Source organism: Equus przewalskii, chromosome 19, assembly GCF_037783145.1.
Source record: "Equus przewalskii isolate Varuska chromosome 19, EquPr2, whole genome shotgun sequence".
NCBI classification, from domain to species: Eukaryota; Metazoa; Chordata; class Mammalia; order Perissodactyla; family Equidae; genus Equus; species Equus przewalskii.
Genome location: NC_091849.1, coordinates 4,926,690 through 4,950,216, shown reverse-complemented (window position 1 = coordinate 4,950,216; position 23,527 = coordinate 4,926,690). Strand labels below are relative to the sequence as shown.

General features: G+C 44.2%; 1 long non-coding RNA gene across 1 annotated transcript in view; it reads right to left on the bottom strand.

Annotated features, from left to right (window-relative positions):
- Positions 1-23,527, bottom strand: part of LOC139077388 (uncharacterized) — an 80,608-nt gene that overhangs the window by 7,870 nt on the left and 49,211 nt on the right. The gene's annotated exons all lie outside the window — the stretch shown is intronic.

Here is a 23,527-nt window from a genome sequence, read left to right as displayed (position 1 = left end):
GACCCCTAATGAGTCACATTCCTTGTGTAAACTCCTGTCCTTAAGTGCAGACATTTGACTTGCTTTTAACCAGTGGAACATGGCAAAGGTGGATGGGATGGCCCTCCTTTGAGTGGATTGCATTATGTGGCAAAGATGATAGGATGTTACCTCCTAGAGTAAGTTATGCTCTTGGCAAATACAATAGGATAGTATTCTCGTGAGTATATTATGTTATATAAGACTCTTAGTAGATGAGAGAGAGTTTTTGCTGGCCTCAAAGAAGCAAACAGCCCTGTTGTAAGCGGCCTGTGGCAAGAACCACATGGCAGGGAAATGCAGGCAGTCTCTGGTAGCTGAGACCCTCAGTTCTACAACTATGAGGAACCGAATTCTGCTGACAACCATGTGATCTTGAAAGAGAACACCAAACTGCAGATGAGAACACAGCCTGGCCAACACCCTGAGCAGAAGACCCAGTTAAGCCACGCCCAGATTCCTGACCCGCAGAAACTGAGTTGATAAACATATGTTCTTTTAAGCTGCTATATTTGTGGCAATTTTTAACACAGCAGGACAAAAGTAATATAGATAGAACTTCACATTTAGAATGCATCAGCAAAAAAATTGGTGGATAAAAATCTCAAGAAAAAAGTAAAATAAGAATTCTGGGTTAACATGGGAGATTGGACATATCATTTCAGTCTTTCTAAAATCTCAGTAAATTAATAGTGAAGAAGAGTTTTTAAATTCCCACAAGGATGGGGACAACAGGCATGGCTCACTGAAAGGGGCTGATTCTTCATGACGCTCTGTTATCTGTGTTTTTATTATGCAACTCCTCACACTAGAGGGAGAGTGAATTTCTTACTCCTTCACATACTCAGCAAAAATATCCTTAAAAAATAACAGCAAAATACATAAATTGAGATAATTCATCACGAGGTAGCCTGCACTAAAAAGAAACACTAAAAGGACTTCTTTAGGCAGAAGGAAAATGATCCCAGATATAAGTGCAAAAATGAGGGAAAGAATGAAGAGCACTAGAAAGGGCATATATTTAAAATATATGTGAATATTGACCATACAAAACAATAGTGGTTATGTCTTGTGAAGTTTTAAATATATCTCGAATTAAAATTCAAGAGAACAAAAAGGAAGAGGGGGAATAAATGGAGACAAACCATTCTAAAGTCCCAGCTTTAACAGGGAAGTAGTAAAAGAATTTGACTGTGATTGGTCATAGATGATTATTATAACCTCTGGGATAGGTACTAAAAGAAGATGTTTAACTAACAAATTGAACTTTTTTTTTCTCCTGAGGAAGATTAGCCCTGAGGTAACTACTTCCAGTCCTCCTCTTTTTTGCTGAGGAAGCCTGGCTCTGAGCTAACATCTGTGCCCATCTTCCTCTACTTTATATGTGGGACGCCTACCACAGCATGGCATGCCAAGCGGTGCCATGTCTGCACCCGGGATCCGAACTGGCGAACCCCGGGCCACCGAGAAGTGGAAGGTGTGAACTTAACCACTGAACCACTGGGCTGGCCCCCAAATTGAACTTTTTAATAGAGTAATAAAAAAAAGATTAATCCAAAAGAAAGCAAGGGAAAAAGGAGTTCAAAATAGGTGGGTCAAATAGAAAACAAATAGTATGTGGCAAATAGAAGCCCAAATATATCTCCATTAAACTTCAATTAATAGACTAAGATAATCAGACTGCATAAAAAGCAAAAAACAAACAAAACATAGCTACATACTATTTTCAAGAGAGCCCCGTAGCTATTCTATAATCAAGCAAAGTAGATTTTATGACAAGAAGGACCACAAGAGATGAAGAGGGTCACAACACCATGATGAAGTGATCATGCCACTAGGAAGATATCACAATTCTAAATCCATATGCATCTAATAACATTGCTTCAAAATACATAAAGCAGAGATTGACAAAACTAAGAAGAAATAGACAAATGTACCATCATAGTAGGAGATTTTAACACACCTCTCTCAATAACTAATAGAACATGAAAGACAAAAATAAAAATCAGTAAAAATATAGATACTTTGAACAACACAAATAATTAACTTGCCCTAATTGGCATAGCTAGAACACTGTACCCACCAATTATAGAATATAATGAAAATGAAAACTTCAGAAAATCCATCAGTGAAATCTTCTAGACTGTTTAGGACGAAATATTGCCAATCATATGCAAATTCTAGGAGAGAATAGAAGAAGAGGAAACACTTCTCAAGTCGTTCTACTAATACACCATAATCTTGATATCAAAATCTGACAAGGACATAGAAAGTAAAATTACAGGCCAAACTCTCTCATGAACACAGATTAAAATTCCTCAATAAAACATTAGCAAAATGAATCTAGTGACATATAAAAAGAATAATACATCACAAGCTAGTAGGTTTTATTCCAGGAAGGTAATGTTGGCTTAACATTTGAAAATTAATATAATTGAGCACATTAACAGAGTAAGATAGAAAAATCATATGATCATCCCAATAAATGACGAAAAAACATGATAAAATTCAATGCCCACTTAAGATTAAAAATAAGTCCTAGTGGGGCTGGCCCAGTGGCGCAGCAGTTAAGTTCTTACGTTCCGCTTCTTGGCGGCCTGGGGTTCACTGATTTGGATCCCCGGTGTGGTCATGGCACCGCTTGGCACGCCCTGCTATGGTAGGAGTCCCACATGGAAAGTGGAAGAGGATGGGCACGAATGTTAGCTCTGGGCCGGGCTTCCTCAGCAAAAAGAGGAGGATTGGCAGTAGTTAGCTCAGGGCTAATCTTCCTAAACAAATAAGTCCTAGAAAACTAGGAAAGAAAGTAATTTCCTTAATATAGTATAGAAAATTTAGAAAATACTACAGCAAACATCATGTTTAATTGTAAAATGTTGACTTCTCACCTCCCCCATCCTGAGAGAAAGAATGAGACAAAGACGTCAGCTATCACCACTTTTGTTCAACGTTGTACTGAAGGTCTTAGCTTGCGAGAAGGTCTTGCAATAGGCAAGAAAGAAGGGGTGGAGGGTATAAGGTTGAAAAGGAAGAAATAAAACTCTCGTTACTTGCAGACAACAAGTTTGCATACGTACAAAATCCAAAAAGAAAACTTTACAGATAAATTATCAGAATAAAGAAGTAAATTTAGTAATGTTGGAAATAAGGCCCAATATGCAAAAATTAAGTTGATTTCTATATACTACCAAATAGATATTAGAAAATGACATTTTAATCTGAATAGACATTTTTCCAAAGAAGGTATACAGATGGGAAACAGGTACATGAAAATGTGCTCAACATCACTAATCATCCGGGAAATGCAAATCAAAACCACAATGAGGTATCATCTCACATCTGTCAGAATGTCTATCATTGGCCTAGAGGTTAAAGGTCACACTCTCACCACTTCAGTATTCTGGGTCCATTTCCCAGTCGTGGAACAATATCAACTTTCTGTCAGTTGCCATGCTGTGGCAATGGCTCACATAGAAGAACTAGAAGGTATACAACTATGTGCTGGGGCTTTGGGGAGAAAAAAAAAAAAGAATGGCTATCATCAAAAAGACAAGAAATAACAAGTGTTGGTGAGGATTTGGAGAAAAGGGAACCCTTGTGCGCTGTTGATGGTAATGTAAATTGGCACAGCCTCTACAGAAACAGTATGAGGTTTCCTCAAAAAGTAAAAATAGCACTGCCATATGATTCAGCAATTCCACTTGTAGTTATTTATCAGAAGAAAATGAAAACATTAACTTAAAAAGATATGTACACTCCTATGTTCATTGCAGCATTATTTACAATAGCCAAGATACAGAAACAACCTGTGTGTCCATTGATGGATGAATGGATAAAGAAATTGTGGTATATATATACAATGGAATATTATTTAGCCATAAAAAAGAAAAAATCTTGCCATTAGCAACAACAGGGATGGACCTTGAGGGCATTATGCTAAGTGAAATAAGTCAGACAGAGAAAGACAAATACCATATGATCTCATTTATATGTGGAATCTAAAAAAAGAAAACAAAAAGCAACCAAGCTCATAGATAGAAAGAACAGATCGGTGGTTGCCAGAGGTGGGAGGTGGGGGGTGGACGAAATGGATGAAGGGGGTCGAAAGTTACAGACTTCCACTTATAAAATGACTGAGTCCTGGGGGTGTCATGTACAGCATGGTGATTAGAGTTAATATTACTGTACTGCATATTTGAAAGTTGTTAAAAGAGATTTTGAAAGTTCTCATCACAAGGAAAAAGAATTTGTAACTGTGTGGTGATGGATGTTAACAAAACTTATTGGGTGATCATTTCACAATAAATACAAATATCAATCATTATGTTGTACCTCCAAAACTAATATAATGTTATGTGTCAGTTATACCTCAATTTTTAAAAAAAGAAAATGACGTTTTAGAAATACTATATAAATAGCATCAGAAAAAATAAATATGTAGAATAAATCTAAAAAAAGATTTATAAGACTTCTATGCAGAGAACTACAAAATATTTTAGAGACACAATTTTAAAAGCCTAAATAAATAGAGAAAACTTCCATGTTCATGGAATGAAAGAAAAATATTGTAAATACGTCATTAGCACCAAATTGAACTCGAATTCAATGAGATCCAAATCAAAATCTCAGCAGGATTTTGTTGTTTTGTTTTGGTTTGGGTTTGGTTTACTGTGGAAAGATAAGCTGATTCTAAATACATGTGGAAATGTAAGGGCCTATAATTACCAAGACAATCTTAAAAACAGAAGACACACACCAACGTATATCAAGGTCTATTATAAAACTACAATAATTAAAATAACATGATATTCTTGAAAGGCAAGACAAATAGACCGATGGGATAGTATAGAGTTCAGAAACAGATAGGGAAAGAATGGTCTTTTTAATAAATGGTGCTGGCACAATTGGCTATCTTTTATGGAAAAATAAATAAATCCTGGCCACTACTTCACACCATACACAAAAACTTAGTCCAGAAGGACTTTTGAAAATCTAAGTATGAAAGGTAACACAATAAAACTTCTTAACAAAACAGGAAAGTATCTTCATGACTCTTGAGTAGGCAAAGATTTCTTACACAGTACATTTTAAAAATCAACCCTAAAGGAAAAGATTGATGAATTGGAAAAGCTAAGAATTTCCTCACATTGAGAAAAAGCACGTCACCAAAAGAAAGAAAATATTAGAAACCATATATTTGATAAAAGATTCATATCTAGAATAAAATGATCTATTGCAAATCAATAAGAAAAAGACAGATAACCCAATAAAAAAAAATGGGCGATAACTCAAATAGGCACTCCATGAAAGAAAATATACAAATGACCCAAAGATATTTAACATCATTAAGTTAGTCATTAAGTATATGTAAATTAAAAACACAATGAAATACCAACACGCACCCATTAGAATGGCTCAAATTTAAAAATGGACAATATCAGGTAGGGCTGGGAATGTGGCACAACTGGAATTGCTGGTGAGAGCAGCAGTTGGTGCGTTCATTCTGGAAAACTCAGTGCCAAGTAAAGCTGAAAAAACATGCCAAGACAGACGAATCCCATTCCTACATATTTGCCCAATACAAATGCACACAAATTTACATTAAAAAACATGAACATTAATGTTGACAACAACATAACTTGTGCAACAAGAAAGAGGAAGGCATGACATCCAAGAAAGCAGGGATGCAACACAGGAAAAAGACCATGGGAATTCCAAGGAGAGCAAGGCAAACCCCAGGATCACAACTGCACAGCGGCCCCGAGGGCAGCCCACCTGGCAGAGGGGAGGGAGGTCTCTGAAGGATCCTTTGGAAGGAAAAATGGAACCAATCGATTATTTGATGTGAACTGCCTTGAGGAAAATAGCACCATGAGGCTATGAGATGTTGAGATGTAGGGGAAGAAGTGGTAATGAACGCAAAGAAAATTAAGCAAATAAAGACATAGGCAACTCTTATTTTCAGGGAAAAGAGAAGATATGATCATGGTACACTACAACTTGAAGCAGTGAAAATTATCTCTATGTGTATTCTTTTTTTTTTTTTTTGAGGAAGATTAGCCCTGAGCTAACTAATGCCAATCCTCCTCTTTTTGCTGAGGAAGACTGGCCCTGAGCTAACATCTGTGCCCATCTTCCTCAACTTTATACGTGGGACGCCTACCACAGCATGGCTTTTGCCAAGCGGTGCCACGTCCACACCTGGGATCCGAACTGGCAAACCCTAGGCCACTGAGAAGCTGAATGTGCGAACTTAACCGCTGTGCCACTGGGCTGGCCCCACTACGTGTATTCTCAATATTGTTTCTGCCAAATTAGAGGACTAGGTGGGGGGTGGGGGAGGGAACTCAAAGATAAATTCATCGTAAGAAAGATAAATCTTTGTTTGCCACAATAGGCAGTCAATAGACAATGTCTAAATTTTGGAAATAGATGTGCAGAGGCCAGAAGAAATAGATAAAAGAATTGAAAATGAGGGTCTCCGGAGTGGGAATTGGGGGAAGAGCGGCACGGGGAAGCACTGCATTGTCACAAGCCTTTTAGAACTATTTGATTCTTTTAAAATTCTGTGCTCGGTACTTTGATAAAACAAAAATTAAGTAATTAAACAAAGAAAGAATGAAGTGAGAAAAAAAGGCTAAAAGAACGTAAACCAATATATTAATAGTGCATGTCTCTAAGTCATGTGATTAGAAGTTATTATTTTTTCTTTATACTCCCCTGATTTTTCTACAATGGCCATTTTTAAGAATAAAAAGATATCCAGGGGCCAGCCCCGTGGCCGAGTGGTTAAGTTCGTGCTCCGCTTGGTGGCCCCGGGTTTCACCGGTTTGGATGCTGGGCACCAACATGGCACCACTCATTGGGCCATGTTGAGGCCATTCCCACAGAGAAGAACCAGAGGGACCTACAACTAGAATATGCAACTAAATACTGGGGGGCTTTGGGGAGAAGAAGCAGCAAAAAAAAAAAGGACAGAAGATTGGCAACAGATGTTAGCTCAGGTGCCAATCTTAAAAAAAAACAAAAGACTGAATTCTTAGGTAGGCTATTTGGTTCATCTGAGGTCATAATTGTCCTACCTCCAGAAACTCCAGAGGGAGCCACCAAAGGTTGCTCAGCAACAGAATCAGAGCTCAGGAAGGGGCCTGGAGCCTGGCAGACGTGACACTGCTGGGCCAAGAGACGGCAACCATGTGGTCCCAGCAGTGCCCAAAAGGGCACAGCAGGCTCGGTTCTAATTCCTGAGTCGGTCAATACACAAGTCTGATGGTAGGGTGGCGGTAGAGGGCAGACGGTAGTGTCTGGAAGCCAGGCAGAGGCTGAGCTCTCAGGAGCCCAGCGGCAGGCTGCCATGGTTCAGATCTATCCATCTAAGACGTCCCGCCTTCTGGGCCTTTAAGGCCCAAGCAGGATCTGGTTTCAGCGAGAGTCCTTTTAAGCTTGAGACAGGTGCAGCCTCCATCTTAAAGGGGACATTAGAGGACCATACTGTACTCAATGAGTTCAGAAAACGTCAACATGGGGTTCTGAGGATTCTCCCCAGGCTCTAAACCGTGGGCTTCCTGGTGGTGGGAGACACCTGGGGGCAACTCAGGGAGCCCAGTTATTGTCACTGAGCCCCCGGAAACTGGGCTCAGAGGAGTGAATTCATTTACAGCCCATGTTAGTTCCCTAGCGCTGCCATAACAAAATACCACAAACCGAGTTCTGGTGGCTAGAAGTCCAATGTCAAGGTACGGGCAGGGTCATGCTCCCTCTGAGGTACCAGAGAAGGATCTGTCCACGCCTTTCTTCTAGCTCTGGTAGTCTTTGGCTTGTGGCAGTATAACTCCAGTCTTCACATGGCATTCTTCCTGTGTGCATGTTTGTGTCCAAATGTCCCCTTGTTATAAGAAAATATCTTTATAAAGTCATGTTGGATTTAGGGCCCACTCTACTCCAGTATGACCTCACATTAACTCAATTACATTGCAAGGGCCCTGATTCCAAATCAGATTACATTCTAAGGTCATGGAAGTTGGGACTCGAACATATGCATTTTGAGGGGACACAATGCAAGCCATAACACAGCTCCAGACTGATCAGGATGATAGGGTCCAGATTCAGTCTCAACCCGCAGTGGGGCACACCAGTGGCTGAGGGAAGCAGAGACAGGATGAAAGAGCAAGGCTGCACCACCCTCAGGTGCATGTATGAGGATGGATGAGGGGATGCATTACCCATTTGATTTCAGAGCAGTCATGGGAGTTCGGCAGAGCAGGGTGGCACAAAAGAGTCCTCGTTACCATTACGATTGTGGTCACCAAAATCACAGCCCACGAGTGATGAGCACCTCCAGAAGTATGCTGTTTCACGTGATTCAACACAGTTAATCCTCATCTCAGACAAGTGGGGGAAGGATGACTACTGTTCCCATTTTATAAATGAGGAAACTGAGGCTCAGAAAGATTGAGTAGTTTGTCTAAGCTCCCAGCAATTAATGAACGGACAAAGGATTCACTCTCGGCCTGCCTGGCTCTAAGGTCTGTGCTCACCATAACCACGCTCCCTGTGCCAATTCCCACTGAGAGAAGCACTACCTGGATCCCTGGTGGAAAGATGGTGAGGTTCAATGGGACCCACGCCGGCCTTGATTGTGGATGTCTGCCACAGACGTGAGAGTGGGGAGGTAGCGCACGTGTGTTGTATATACTCCACCCCAGTGGACAGAGCACTAAACAGGGAGGCCAGGGAGCTGGGTTCTAGGCCTGGCTCTGCCCTCTCTATGGACTACAGGTGTCACTCAGCTTTCTGTGTGTCAATGGCCTCAGAGATAAAACAAAAACAGGGAGATGACTTGGAGACAAGTCAACAGGGAGAAAATTCCCCTTCTTGCCCTAAAATTCTATGGTTTCTATAAAGAAAATGATTCAATTACTCCTCCTGTCTCCTGAAGAACAATGTGTCAATGTGCATATTTGTACATAAAGGGAAAGGAGATTTTATAGAAAAAAGTACACATATGTCTATCTGAACAGGATTACCTAGAGCAGTTGCAGGATTTCTTTCCTAAAAGATGTGTAAGTTTGTCAGAGAAACATCTGTGTGGCTGTTAGTAAGAGCCAGTGGGATAGCCAACGTGCAGAAGCATGTGAATGGCGGGTGTTCCGTGGACAGGAGCTCTGGGCACCCGTCAACATCCCCCTAGCACGTAAGGAGGAGTTCCTCCATCGTTCACTGCTCAGGGTGGGTGAGCACAAGTGGGAGGCCATTTGCATTCATCTCAACCACTCAACTGTATTCTCCATTTCACAGGGAAGCTGGAAGGATTAACGATTGTCTGGCAATTTAACATTTGTAAAGCATTTTGTAATCCTTGAAGAAAAGACACCACATATCTGTGAGGTCAATGGCAGCCTGAAATAACAACCTGGTCTTGCTTTCTCCTGAAGAACCTGCCAGTAAACTCTTTATACAAATCCTGTCATGCTGCTGCGAAAGAATTTCAAAGAAAAGCCATGAGAACTTCTCCTACCGTTTCCCCCTGAGATTCACCATCATTCTCAAAACAAAGGTCTTTATGTCTGAAGTGTTCAGACCTGGAGAGCTCCAGGCAGAATCTCACCATGACTTTCCATCTGGCTCCTCTACGACTTAGCAGGCACATTTTGGTCCAAAACTCCCAGTGAGGACAGGGCAGGCCACTTCTTGCCTTCTCTCCCCTACATGCTCTACTCTATCCTAAGCCCCTGCAGGACAGGAGAATCCAGGCAAAGTGTGAGCTGGGAGACGGAGGTGGGGGGCCTGCCCTCTCAGGCTCTCCTGAGGGAACTAGTCCTGATAAACATGAAGACATATTACAGCCCCTCAGTAATTAAAACAGTGTGGTATGGGCACAGCTCCAAGGAATATGATGTAGGACAGCCAAAACAACTTGAAAAGGAAGAACAAAGTTAGAAGACTAACTCTACCTGATTTCAAGCCTCATTATAAAGCCACAATAAACAAGACGCTGTGGTTTTAGCGTAAAGGTAGACAAACTGATGAACAGAACAGAAGAATTCAGGACTAGAGCCACATATATATGATCAATCAATTTTTGACAACAGTACTGAGGCAATTCAGTGGGGAAAGAATAATATGTTCAACAAATGATTTTAGACAATTCAGTATCCATTTGCAAAAGAATCAGTCTGGACCCTTACCTGGCACCACATGCAAAAATTATCTGGAAATAGATCATAGACCTAAGTTTAAGAGTCAAAACTATAAAATTTCTAGAAGAAAACAGAACAGAAAATCTTACTGACCTGGGTTTCAGAAGGATTTCTTAAATACAAAACAAAGGGCACAAAGTGTAAAAGTCAAACCAAATAAATTTGACTTTATCAAAATTAAAATTTTGCCCTTCAAAAGGAAATGAATATGAAAGTAAAAAAGTAAGACATAGATGATGAGAAAATATTTACAAAACATATATGCAACAAAGGACTTGTATCTAGATTACATAAAGAACTCTTACCGCTCAACAGTAAGAATTCCATTAAACTGGTTAAAAAATGCCCAAAAGATTTGAACACATGCTTCACCAAAGATCTACAGATAGCAAATAAGCTTATGAAAAGATGCTCACCATGAAACATCATTAGGCAAATGCATATTAAAATTTAATAAGATACTACCACACAACCGCCTGAATGAATAAACTTTAAAAGACTGACATGCCAAGTGCTGGCGTAGCATGTGGTACAGGTAGAGCTCTTGTATGCTGTGAGTGACAGAGGAAAAACGTACAGCTGAATCTCAAAATCATAATGTTGAGTGAAAGAAATCAGACAAAAGAGAGTACATACTGTATGATTCCATTTTTGCAAATTTCTAGAAATTGCAAACTCCTCTATGGGGACAAAAGCAGATCAGGGGTTGTTTGGGGAGGGAGGATTCCAAAGGGCACAAGGAAACCTTTGGAGGTGATGGATATGTTCACTATCTTGATTGTGGTGATGGTTTCACAGGTGCTCACATATGTCAAAAATCATCAAACTGTACGCATTAAGTACTTGCAGTTTATTTTACGTCAATATAACACAATTTTTTAAAATTCTGTCTTGACCCAGTTTTGAGGTCATGGCTAGAGGTCAGTCCATCCCCCTTCTTGAGCTAATTAAGTCCACACCCACAACACCTCCCTTATCAGGCTCTCACACTCCAGGCCACCATCCGCCCACCCTAATCACCCCAGGACCAGGTACTAAACAACCAGGGACACCCTCTGCCCCAGAGCTCCCTGAACTATTCAAACTGGCCAATCCTAAGGCTGTTTACCCCCCCTCACCTGTCCCTTCCTGCAGAAACCACCATGAAGGCTCCTGTCCCCAGCTCCCCTCCCCCTCTGCCTCCTGAGCCACCCTAGTGCTTCCGTGTGGCCCTGCATGGTGTTGTGTGTCCTCCCCAGGGAGCAGTGAGCATAACAAAACAGTAAATTTTCTGATTGCTCTCTCTTGCTCTGCGTGTGGTCTCCCCATATCCTACTCAAGGTGATATGGTTACAGTCAATTATACTTCAGTAAAGGTGTTTAAAAACAAAAAAGAGAATGGAAAGATATTTCAATCCACCCATCACTTTACAGAAGAGAAAGAAGAGGAAAGGAGAAAGCCATCGTCATCCCTGGGTGTGCGGCAGGTGAAGGGGTGCAGGCCCTGAGCCAACCCAACAGCTGGACAAAGGGAAAAATTTTCAACTGGAACGTGTCTCTGAAGTGCGTTTAATTAGAGGAGAAGTGCGTGGGAAAGGTGGGCATCTCGGGAGCAGAAAGCATACTCTTGCAAAAGAACGACAGCAACAAAACCCAGGGCAAATAGAATAGAAGTGGTAGGTGGAGAGCAGAGCACGCTGTGAACAGCGAATGAAGAAACAGCAGGACCGACAGGCTCTGATTAGACACTGAGGCGGACCCGAGGGAGCTGACAAATGCAGAGGGCGGTCAGAGAGCCTGGACAAGCCCGCCAGGCCCGTCTGACCAGAGGAGGCTTTCCCTCCGGGAGACTTGGGCAGCCATAAGGATAATCCGATAATGACGGTCCCGGCAAGCAAAGGGAGCAGCGCATGGAGACGCGCACAGGCGACTCGCCCACATGCCCACGCGATGCGAGCGGCACAGAATGTTCTGTCTGAGCCCTCCCACTCCCACCAGCAGATCAAAGCAGTTTCTCCCTTTCTTCTTTCTCCCAACACCTGCACTCCCCTCACTTCCCAGGGGCACTTCTCTGCTGCACGTTTTGACCGCCGAGTTCCGGGCCGTGGACGACTGGGGGGCACAGAGGCCGCGGGAAAACTCTGCCCACCCACATCATATCAGTTTTAAGCTCCACCTCAACCTAGAGGCTGAGCTGAGCTTCTCTCTTTAAACTTTCCGCCCTAACTGTGTCTACGAGACTGTGAGACGGGCCCTGGGGGGTGCTCGCTCATTTCTCCAAAAATCAGCTCTTCAAAAACCCATTCACCAAATGACCAAATTCACTAACAGGCTGATTCACCAAAAGCCAGTTTACTGGATTGTTGATTGAGGCTCACAAATTATTGATTGTGGCCCTGTTTTCCGGGGCCAGGGGCTCCTCCCAGGCTCCAGGGGCCAAAGCCGTGGAGTAGGAGCCTTGGCTGGGGTGGCCGCTCATCCTCCACGCACGGCTCTGCCGAAAGCCTGTACGTACAGCTGGCTCCTGGCCCAAGGATTTGGGGGTCCTGGGTCCCCACTGTTGCTTTCTTAGCCTCTTGCCCAGGAGATGTGACCCCTGGTACCCCATGCTGGGGTCCCCCAAGTGGTCTGCAGCAGCACCACAGGCCTCTGCGTTGGAGGTCCAGGATGGCAGCCATCAAGGGGCGAGTGGGCACAGAGCCTGTTTTCCAGGCTCCCCATTTGCAGTCTAGCCCGAGATCAGCGCAGTGACCCTTCCGCCTGCTGCTCCTGACAGACAGACCTAGAGGGGCAGCTGCCGCGCGCACCCGCCGCAGGCTTCTCGGCTGAGACGAGGGGAGCTTCCCCAGCTGCCTCTGGCCGTTTATGGTCCCCTTTGCCAGGTATCTCATCCTTCAACAGCTACCGGCCTCTACCTTCTACTCTGTCACATAATCTCAATATTGCACAAGCTAAGCCTCTACGTAATTTAATACTTTTGAAATATGCCTTTACTCGCACTGGAAATATATCCTGCAGATTTTCCCATGGTCTCCTTGGAACAGCGCCCCTTTCCCTCAGAAGCTAGAAAGGATTTGTCCCTCAGAGCCATCACATCTAGATCTCACAAATACAATGCGAGCGGGCTGCCTGCGGTCTGAACAGCGCAGACGCCGAATCCATCCGATTCAGATGCGGGCGTCAGCCCCTCGGTGAGGACCAGCTCGCCGGCCTGTGCCGCCCGCGCTAAGGCTTCTGCGGAGACTTAGAGAACCTGTTTCACTGACTGCTTTCATAGCAGGACGTTCATTATGCAGCTTTTTCCCAGAATTTTTACAACTTAACCGACCACCACGTGTTACCCATGCAGGGGTCGATTCCATTCGGGAATTTCCCGGGCTGCTTCTCTTCCCGGCGCCCTCCGGCCGCTGCCTCCCTCCTCGGCCACATCTCCGCCCCGCGCCACTGCAGGCTGGACCCGGATGAGACCACGCAGCCCTCCCCGGTCCCCCGGGCTTCTTCCACCTCAGAGAAGGGAGAGCCCACTCGATATTGAAAAGCTGTTTCATCAAAATGTCTTGCCTCTGATCTCTCCCCCAGATTTCTTCAGCAGGAAGAGGACGGTGGCAGGGTGCCCGGCGCTCTGCCTGCTAACGGAGAGAGGCGGCGTGTTGCTGGATCAAAGGCTCTCTTATTCCACTTTCTCCATGAAGGTGTCTTTCCCGAAAGCCTTTCCAAGCAGTAAGAAACCTCCTTCTGTTTTATGAGGAGAGCCTAAAAAGGGACAAGAACATCCGCGGCGGCCTACTTCTGTCCAGGTGAATTTGACCGTTGAAAACCCGTTCAATTTAGCGCTCTGAGATGAAGACTTGCTGTTTTCCTGGCCCATTTAACACCTCTGAGAGGTATGGAGTGGAAGAGCAAAGTTCAAGAACGAATAGAATCGACATCAGTGTTAAAAATTAGACCGACTTTCGTTCCCACCGCGAAGACTGGAGTCAACACCTCCTGAGCTGCTTTGTTAAGAGCTGGGATTCGGCTGAGCTCCAGCTCTGGAGGCGGATGCTCTTCCAGGGATGTTGGGAGTTTCACAGCAGAGACTGGCACGAGCCTGATTTCCCCAGACCACACCAGTCTGGGACAGTTAGGGCCTTGGATGACAATCCCACTAGGTGTTGGCCCCAGTGAGCTACCCTCACCCTCCAGTTGTCCCCTCCCCGCCTTATGGACCCCAGATGTTTCTCCTTTTAACTATTTTTGCTTTTCACTATTCAGAGGTTTCTTTATAATCTCTTGCGCCCTGCTGGGCCTCTGCCATTCCTAAAATTCAAGGAGGATTGCCTTAAATTATTACAGGCCTTTCAGCCAAGGAGTGTCTGGCTGGCCTTTGAGCAGCCACTAGCGGGGAGCTTAGGCCCCCTTGTGGCTCAAGCGTCTCTTTAAGTTTTCAGCTGGGACATAAAAAGTCAAAACTAAAAACAGACTCCAGAGAGTGGTCATAGGCTAGGAAAAGAGTAAGCACACCCTCGATGGCTACACTCTGGAGAAATAGGTTGAAGTCAAGGACTGGGTTAAGACAGACAGTTCTAATCTGGATGTGATCATCTGAAGCCAAGGACAGTCTGAGATCTGAGGTGACAGGCTCGGGAAGAGGCAAGGGAAGGAAAGGGGGTCGTACTGGGCGGCCAGTGCGTGGTACTGAAGGCACAGGTCTGGAAACTGAGCCTCTGACAGCCCCTCCTTTCATGGTCTAAGTAGTCGAGCCTGAATGACTACAGCCTCCAGCGTGGCTCTGATAAATCAGATCTGTAAGTCCATCTGCTGAGAAATGTCAAGCACTGTTGGAGTGACAACACCCACTACGTGCATACACCATTCCTCCATAATGCAGGCTGGGGCACTGTCCTCCAGCTCTCGCTGACTCACGTCGACAGAGCACCCCAGATATGAGGACACAGCATTTGTCAGAACTTCTTTCGTTGTGGATGACAGAAACCCAAGAATAGCTTAAGCTATTTCTTAGGAATTTAGTTATTTATTATAAATTATTTATTAAACAATTAAGAATTTATTGGAAAGAACTAGAATGCATCATGTGATCCAGGGAAGGGTCGACCAGCAAGCTATAAGAAAAAATGTGTGTGTGTGTGTGGACGTTAGGAATAACTGGAGTCAGAGTCTGGATGTCCCCTGGATTCTTCATCTCTGTGCCTCCCTTCATAGCCTCCATTCCCCCTCACTGCTAGACAGCTTTCTCCATGGGGCAAGAAACATGGAGGCAAACCCCTGAGTCCCACATCTGGCTCTCTTACCTTCACAAAGACTCTGTGTTTCACTGACAATTCAATACATTCCGGGAGGACTCGGACATGCTCAGTGTGTCAGAATGCCTACCTGACTGATCACTTGTGCTCGAGGGGATGGGGGGCTCCTCTTATCCCACCCATAACACCAAGAAACAGTAGGGGGCAGGGGAAGAGCACTCCATGAATAAGGTCGCTCCCAAGAGAAGCTCAGAGCTGGAGTAGAGGAGCCGCCGTTCCCAGAAGAAGGGAAGGGCTAGGCGTCCAGTAACACAGATGTCTGCCCCAAGTTCAGAAAGTCCTTCGCGTGGATAACTCTACTTCCCCTTAAGGCTCAGCTCAAGAGAATGCTCTCTGACCCAGTCTGGATTAAGCTCCCTGCCTGTGTGCTCCCCAGTGAAACAGCACATAAAACATTGACAAGCTTAAACCAGTGTTCCTTCCTTAAAACAGGTTGTTGATTAATCAAACCTTGCTCCATAGCAGAGACAGCACCGTGCATGTGCCAGGTGGGAACCCGTAGCCCCAGGATGTCCCCAGAACCAAGAATCTTCAAAATGTTGCCACCTGAGCCCTTTACAAAGTGAGAAATCTTTCAGTAAGGAAAATCCGGCTTCCAGCAACTCAACGGGTTTGATGACCATGTATGGACTGATTCAAGACTAGCCAATCAGCTTACATGGGCCCAGCTGTAGCCTAGTGGCCCCTAACTCCTTAAATTTCACCCCAAACCTTGGCTTGGGAGACAGATTTGAGAACCTTGCCTCCTGTCTCCTTGTGGGTGGACCCTGCAATAAAGCCTTTTCTTTCTTTCTTTATTTATAAAGCGGGTCCCATAGTATTGGCTTCTCTCCGCATCAGGCAGCGAGCCTTTGCTCAGTAACACCCAGCACATACATCTGTCTCTACACCGTTTCTGGTCAATGGCCTGACACCCCTTCCCCAGACTGTGCTCTCCTTGAGCATGCAACTGTAGCCAAACATCTTTGCATTTCTAATACCTAGCCTAGTGCCTAGCACCTGACATGCTTTCCATAAAAATTTGTCAAATAATGCGCCAAAGAAACATCAACAAATAAGGGCTATTACAGTGGTGCCAGGACAGAGGCTACAGACCTCCCAGCTGTAAGGCAGCTCGGGAGCCATTTGGTGCAGAAGATACACTTCAGAAGACCCTAAGGGCAGCCGTCACATGCCAGCTCAGAGAGACCAAGGGTATTCACAGAATCATCAAGAAAGGGCTGAATTTTGTTCAGTTTATATTGCACAGAGCAGAGAAATTCTATATTTTTTAACGATTTTTATTAAAAATGGAGAAAAAGTAACTATTCCTTTCCTTGATTTCTGTGAAATTGTGCTTTCCTGATTCCCTTCTCTGCTTATTTTTAATGAAGGAATACAAGAAGCACTTACCACATGCCAAATAGGACACAGAGATGGCCCCAGGCATCAGGGCTATAAAGGCATTCACAGCATGCCGAGACTGGTGGGGGCCTTTGGGAGCAGAGGGCAGAGAGTTCTCGGCCAAGCTTGGGCATCTGGAAGCTTCCAGAAGCTGCCCTGTATTGGGTAAGAGGTTGTTGATTTGAGGTTTTTGTTGCAAGCACAGAATCTGACTCTGGCCAACTCAAGCAAAATGGATCATATTAGAAAGACTCTGATGAAGACAGACCCAGGAAAGGCAAGCGTCAGAGCCCATCGGGATCCAGGGGTCCAACCGGCATCTGCCAGAGCTTCACAGCTGAGGGGAGGAGCTCCGAGCATTTCTTGTCCTTCCTTGTGTCGCTTCTGTCACCTTTCCAAATCCTGAGATGAGGATCTAGGGGCCCAGCGAGAGGCCCACGCCTTCCCCTTGGCCAAGGGAGGGCAGAGCCTGAAACTGGCAGATCCACAGTCCTGCACATAATGGTGGAGAGAAAACGTCCCTAAAGAGTAAGGGGGAAGAGACGCTGACAATGAAACAAGAAAAGACCAGTAGCACAGCAGGGATTAGCTGAGTGAGGAGGAAGGGGAGAGCTTGGCAGTTGTATGGAGATGCAGCTGCTTGTATTATTGGAGAAAAAGGCCACTGTCGGGGAGTGACAAGATGGAGCAAGAGGAGTGGGCAGGTGCTGACCGCAAAGGGCGTTCTGGGCCACGTCGTAGTCTGTGCTTCATCTGACAGTCCGGGAACCACGGGCAGGTGTGAGGCAGGGAAGTAACGTGATGCGACTTATTTAAAAAGGTCCCTGACAGAGATGGGACTGACGGGGAGGGGGCCACCTGGAGGGAGGCAGACATATTAGGAAGCTCTTGCAGGATCCAGGTGAAGAGCAGCAAGGCCAGAGGTGGGGGAGGGGAGAGGGGCTGGGCCAAGATGACCCAAGGGGTAGAATCCCAAGACTCGATGGCTGAACGAGGGAGATGGGGGCAGCGAGTCAAGGAGGAGAACAGGATTTCTGGTTTGATGACTAACTGTGTGGTGGCGGGGGATGGGGGGGATGGGGGGGGTGGGGGCAGAGCTGGAGAAGCAGGCGGGGCAGAGCGCAAAACAAGGTGAGTTCAATTTTGGACATGCTGAGTCTGAGGCTCTCGTGAGGCTGCCCAGGCTCTTACCACCTCAGATCTACCCTGCCCCACGTATAAACAAACAACAGCAAAACTGCCATTATTCCTTTGTTCATTTACTCATCAAACATTTACAGACTGCCTATAACTGTGCAGGTGTTGGGCACATATTCTTCCCGCGATCCCTCTCTTCAAGGACTCGGCATGCAGCAGAGATCCGCTGACGGGGCCGCGCAGCACAGAAGGCGATGAGTGTCTCTGCACATGGGGCGAGAGCTGCAAGGGGCTCCCTCATTTACTGTTTGACCTCAAGCCAGACCTGGGTGGAAGGAAGACTAGCGATGATTTTAAGTATTATGGTACTCTTGAAGTCATTTTTCTTGTGATCCCCAAAGTGTATATTTACAACTCTCCAAAGGTCTTCGATTTCCACACTGTGAAATTATCAAAAAGAATTCTTCTTCCATAATTCATTTTAGTTTGTTACAATTACTATGTATATTTATAGTCACACATGTGTAAATATCACATTGCTGAACACCCAGTAACTGAAGAGGGTTTGCAAATAGCTGCAATAAACAACAAGTTGGTGAAAATGTGACTTGGTAGAAAGCCAAAATATTAAAGGAAGTGCAGTCACTCTCGCCCCTGCCACATGCCCCGACACCAGAGCAGCCCTTGGGGGTGCATCCTCAGCAGGAAATCCAGAAACTCCTCTGTGGTGCCTCCCCCCCTTCCTCTTCCTGTTCTCCAGTCCTGGACCCAGAGGATTATTTCTTGTGTCTTCATAGACACACACACCCCTGTAGTCACTTGTCCTCAAGAAATGTTGGTGCCAAATTCATCCTGGGAAATGCACTATGAAAATCTCTCTTCAACCATGAAGCACGTTGTGAAAAGTAAAAGACAAACATGAAGGGAGCGGCTTTCCGGGAGCCCTGGGTTCAGGAATGCCATGCACTCTTGACTGATGTCTTGCTGCTCTCTAATTGGAGGTGCACATGGTCTAACTGGTGTCTGACAGGTGGGCACTAAAGATGTCTTCTAAATGTTTCCCTGGCACCTTGCCCTCATGGTTAATTTTCTGTATCAACTTGGCTGAGCCATGGTTCATAGATATTTGGTCAAACACCCATTACCTTTTGTATTTCTGAGGTGTCCATTGTAATCTCTCCTCTTTCGTTTCTGATTTTATTTATTTGAGCCTTCTCTCTTTTTTTCTTGGTGAGTCTAGCTAAGGGTTTGTCAATTTCGTTTATCTTTTCAAAGAACCAGCTCTTGGTTTCATTATTTTTTCTATTGTTTTTTTAGTCTCTATTTCGTTTATTTCTGCTCTGATTTTTATTATTTCCTTCCTTCTGCTGATTTGGGGCTTTGTTTGTTGGTCTTTTGCCAGTACCTTTAGGTGTGCTTTTCGATTGTCTATTTGGGATTTTTCTTCTTTGTTGAGGTAGGCCTGAATTGCTATAAATTTCCCTCGTAGAACTGCTTTTGCTGTATCCCACAGATTTTGGCATGTCATGTTTTCATTTTCATTTGTCTCCAGGAATTTTTTGATTTCTTCTTTGATTTCTTCATTGACCCAATCATTGTTCAGTAGCATTTTGTTCAATCTCTACATTTCTGTGGCTTTTCTGGTTTTCTTTCTGTAGTTGATTTCCAGTTTCATACCTTTGTGGTCAGAAAAGATGCATGGTATTATTTCAATCCTCTTAAATTTATTGAGACTTGTTTTGTGGCCTAATATGTGATCAATCCTGGAGAATGTTCCATGGGCATTTGAAAAGAATGTGTATTCTGTGGTTTTTGGGTGGAATGTTCTGTATATATCTACTAAGTCCATCTGGTCTAATGTGTCCTTTAAGGCGAGTGTTTCCTTATCGATCTTCTGTTTGGATGATCTATCCATTGGTGTAAGTGGAGTGTTAAAGTCCCCTACTATTATTGTGTTACTGTTTAAAGTAGCTATTGATAAATATGTATTTATTGCCATTTTGTCACTTTTTCTCTTTTTTGGGGGTATTTTGGTAGTTCTTCACAGTTCCTTTCTTTTTCTCCTGCTCTCTTCACTTGTGGTTTGATGGCTATCTTTAGTAATATGTTTGATTTCTTTTGTCTTACTTTTTTTCCTGCTTGTTATAAGTTTCTGGTTTGTGGTTACCATGAGGATCCTATTTAATATACTATGCATATAATAGTCTATATTGAGTAGATAGACTCTTTAGCTTGACCTCTTTCTAAAAGCTCTACTTTCTCACTCCCCTCCTCCCACATTACATGTTTTTCACATCATATATAGTCTTTTGTTTAGTGTGTGTCTATCCATTACCCTCTTATCATTGAAATAGGTGATTTTAGTACATTTGTCCTTTAACCTTCATATTATCTTCACAGGTAGTTGATCTGCTGCCTTTACTATACTTTTACCTTACAAGTGATTTTATTGCCTGTTTTTTGTTGTTGTTGTTGTTTTGGGGTTTTTTGATAATTCCTCTACTCTGCTATTGAGTCCCTCTAGTGAATTTCTCATTTCGAGTATTGTATTCTTCATTTCTGATTTCTTTTTTTTTAATATCTTCCAGTTCTTTGCTGATGTGCTCACTGTGTTCATCCATTCTTCTCTGCATGTCTGTGAGCATCCTCATTATATTTTGTTTGAATTCTTTGTCGAGGAGGTCGCTAGTTTCTGTTTCACTAAGTTCTTTTTCTGGGGTTTTGTACTGTTCCCTTGCTTGGAAAGTATTCCTTTGCCTCCTCATTATAACTCTTTCACTGTGCTATTTTCTTTGTACTAGGTGAGTTGGCTATGTCTCCTGATCTTGGAGAAGTGGCCTTATGTATGAGATGCCTTATGAGGCCCAACAGTGTGCTTCCCTCTCGTCACCAGACCTTAAGAACCAGGAGTGACCCCTTTGTGGGCTACTTGTGTTCTTCTGCTGTGAAAGGGCTGCTCTCTCTGCAGGTACCCAGGGAGTCTGATCTTTCCTTCCCTGGCCAGCTGTTTGTAAATCCGGTTTGGGGGGGCCTCAGCACTGTTGGCTACAAAGTCTATCAGCACACTCTTATTGCAAGTGTCCTCTTAATTGGGTTGGTACCCAGTGTAGCTGGTTGCTAGGCTCAGGGGCATGCAGTTGTGATAGGCCTGAGGCCAACAAGGCTGATGTCAGTTCTCTTAGAAGTGTAGCTGAATGGGGCTAGCCCTTGGCATGGGGGCACTCAGTTTTTTCAGGCTTTGGAAGGTGGGGCTGATCCTTTTTATGGCTATTTGTGAAGCACAAGTCTTCTGCCATTGATAAGCCTCACCTGCCTCTGGACCACATACACTGTCAACACAGTTCTGGTCTGTGCACACTTCTCAACCCCCTGGAGCGTACCCCACCGCCACACTGCAGAGGCCCCCACCTCTGCCCCAATGCCCCCCACAGTTCACTTGGTCCTCACACAAGCCCTGCCCCACAGAGGCAGACACCCTTGCCTGCCTGTAGAGGATCAAGGCACTCAGTCAATGCAGGCTGAAAAGTAGCCTGAGGGCTTGCTGTTAGGTGGGGCCAGTCCCTAGGGTGGGTTGCCTGCCCTGGCTGAACTGGATTAAATGTGTGGTCTAGTGGGTGTGGCAGACTCCTGGGCTAACAGCCCAAGAGATGCAGCTCAATGGCCCCCACTGGTGTCTGTATCAGCACACCTGGACCAGCTCAGAACAATGGCCCCCACCAATGCCTCAGTCTCCGGAGAGGACCCTCCTCTCACCAAGATGCCCCCAGAGCCCATCAGGTGAGTCTCGTTTCACCAAAGGACAGTCAGCCTTCTCTCTGGTGATTTTAGGTTGTTGCAATGAGTGAGTTTGTGCGTGGGCCCTTTAAGACCCGGATCTTTTCGGCTTTCAGCCAATAGCTTTTCTGGGGGTGTCCTTGCTGCAGTTAATAGCCAGCAAAGCCAGACAGTAAGACCCCCATCTCAGTTGGGCTGAGTCCGAAGGATGGTTATAGCAGTATTGCCCCTGCTCCAGAACTCACTCCTCAAGGGAGGGCTTGTACCTTAGGGTGGCTCCCGCCTGGCCAGCTGAGAAGCTTGCTGCTCCCAAAGGTAGCTTTTTTCCTCTCCAGCTGGAGTTGCTGCCTCTTCTGCTTTCGTCAGGACAATCCCTTGTCATGGGAGTTCTTTTTATCCAGTTTTCAGTTTTCAGTCCAGGGTGATTCTTCCCCAAATTGTTGTAACCTGGTTGTGTTCATGGGAGGAGGCGAGTTCATCATCTGCTCACAGCACCATCTTGATGAGATCCCCAAGATTGTCCTTCTCTATCTGCCTTATTTCACTTAACATAATTCCCTCAAGGTCCATCCATGTTGTTGCAAATGGGATGATTCTGTTCTTTTTTTCTGCTCAGTAGTATTCCATTGTATATATATATACCACATCTTCTTTATCCAATCATCTGTTGATGGGCACTTAGGTTGCTTCCACCTCTTGGCTATTGTAAATAATGCTGCAATGAACATTGGGGTGCATGGGACTTTTGGAATTGCTGACTTCAAGTTCTTTGGATAGATACCTGGTAGTGGGATAGCTGGATCTTATGGTAGTTCTATTTTCAATTTTTTGAGGACTCTCCATACTGCTTTCCATGGTGGCTGCACCAGTTTGCATTCCCACCAGCAGTCTATGAGGGTTCCTTTTTCTCCACAACCTCTCCAACATTTGTTACTATTTGTTTTAGTTATTTTTGTCATTCTAATGGGTGTAAGGTGATATCTTAGTGTAGTTTTGATTTGCATTTCCCTGATGATCAGTGACAATGAGCATCTTTTCATGTTCCTATTGGCCATCTGTATATCTTCTTTGGAGAAATGTCTGTTCATGTCCCCTGCCCATTTTTTGATTGGGTTGTTTCATTTTTTGTTGTTGGGTTGTGTGAGTTCTTTATATATTATGGATATGAAGCCTTTGTCAGATGTATTACTTGCAAATATTTTTTCCCAGTTAGTGGGCTGTTTTTTTGTTTCAATCCTGTTTTCCCTTGCCTTGAAGAAGCTCTTTAGTCTGATGAAGTCCCGTTTGTTTATTCTTTCTATTGTTTCCCTTGTCTGAGAAGACATGGTGTCTGAAAAGATCCTTTTAATATTGATGTCAAAGAGTGTACTGCCTACATTTTCTTCTAGAAGCCTTATGGTTTCAGGTCTCAGCTTTAAGTCTTTGATCCATTTTGAGTTTATTTTGGTGAATGGTGAAAAAGAATGGTTAATTTTCATTCTTTTACATGTGGCTTTCCAGTTCTCCCAGAACCATTTGTTGAAAAGACTTTCTTTTCTCCATTGTAGGCCCTCAGCTCCTTTGTCAAACATTAGTTGTCCATAGATGTGTGGTTTTATTTCTCGGCTTTCAATTCTGTTCCATTGACCTGTGCATCTGTTTTTGTACCACTACCATGCTGTTTTGGTTACTGTAGCTTTGTAGTATGCTTTGAAGTCAGGGATTGTGACACTTCCAGCTTTGTTCTTTTTTCTC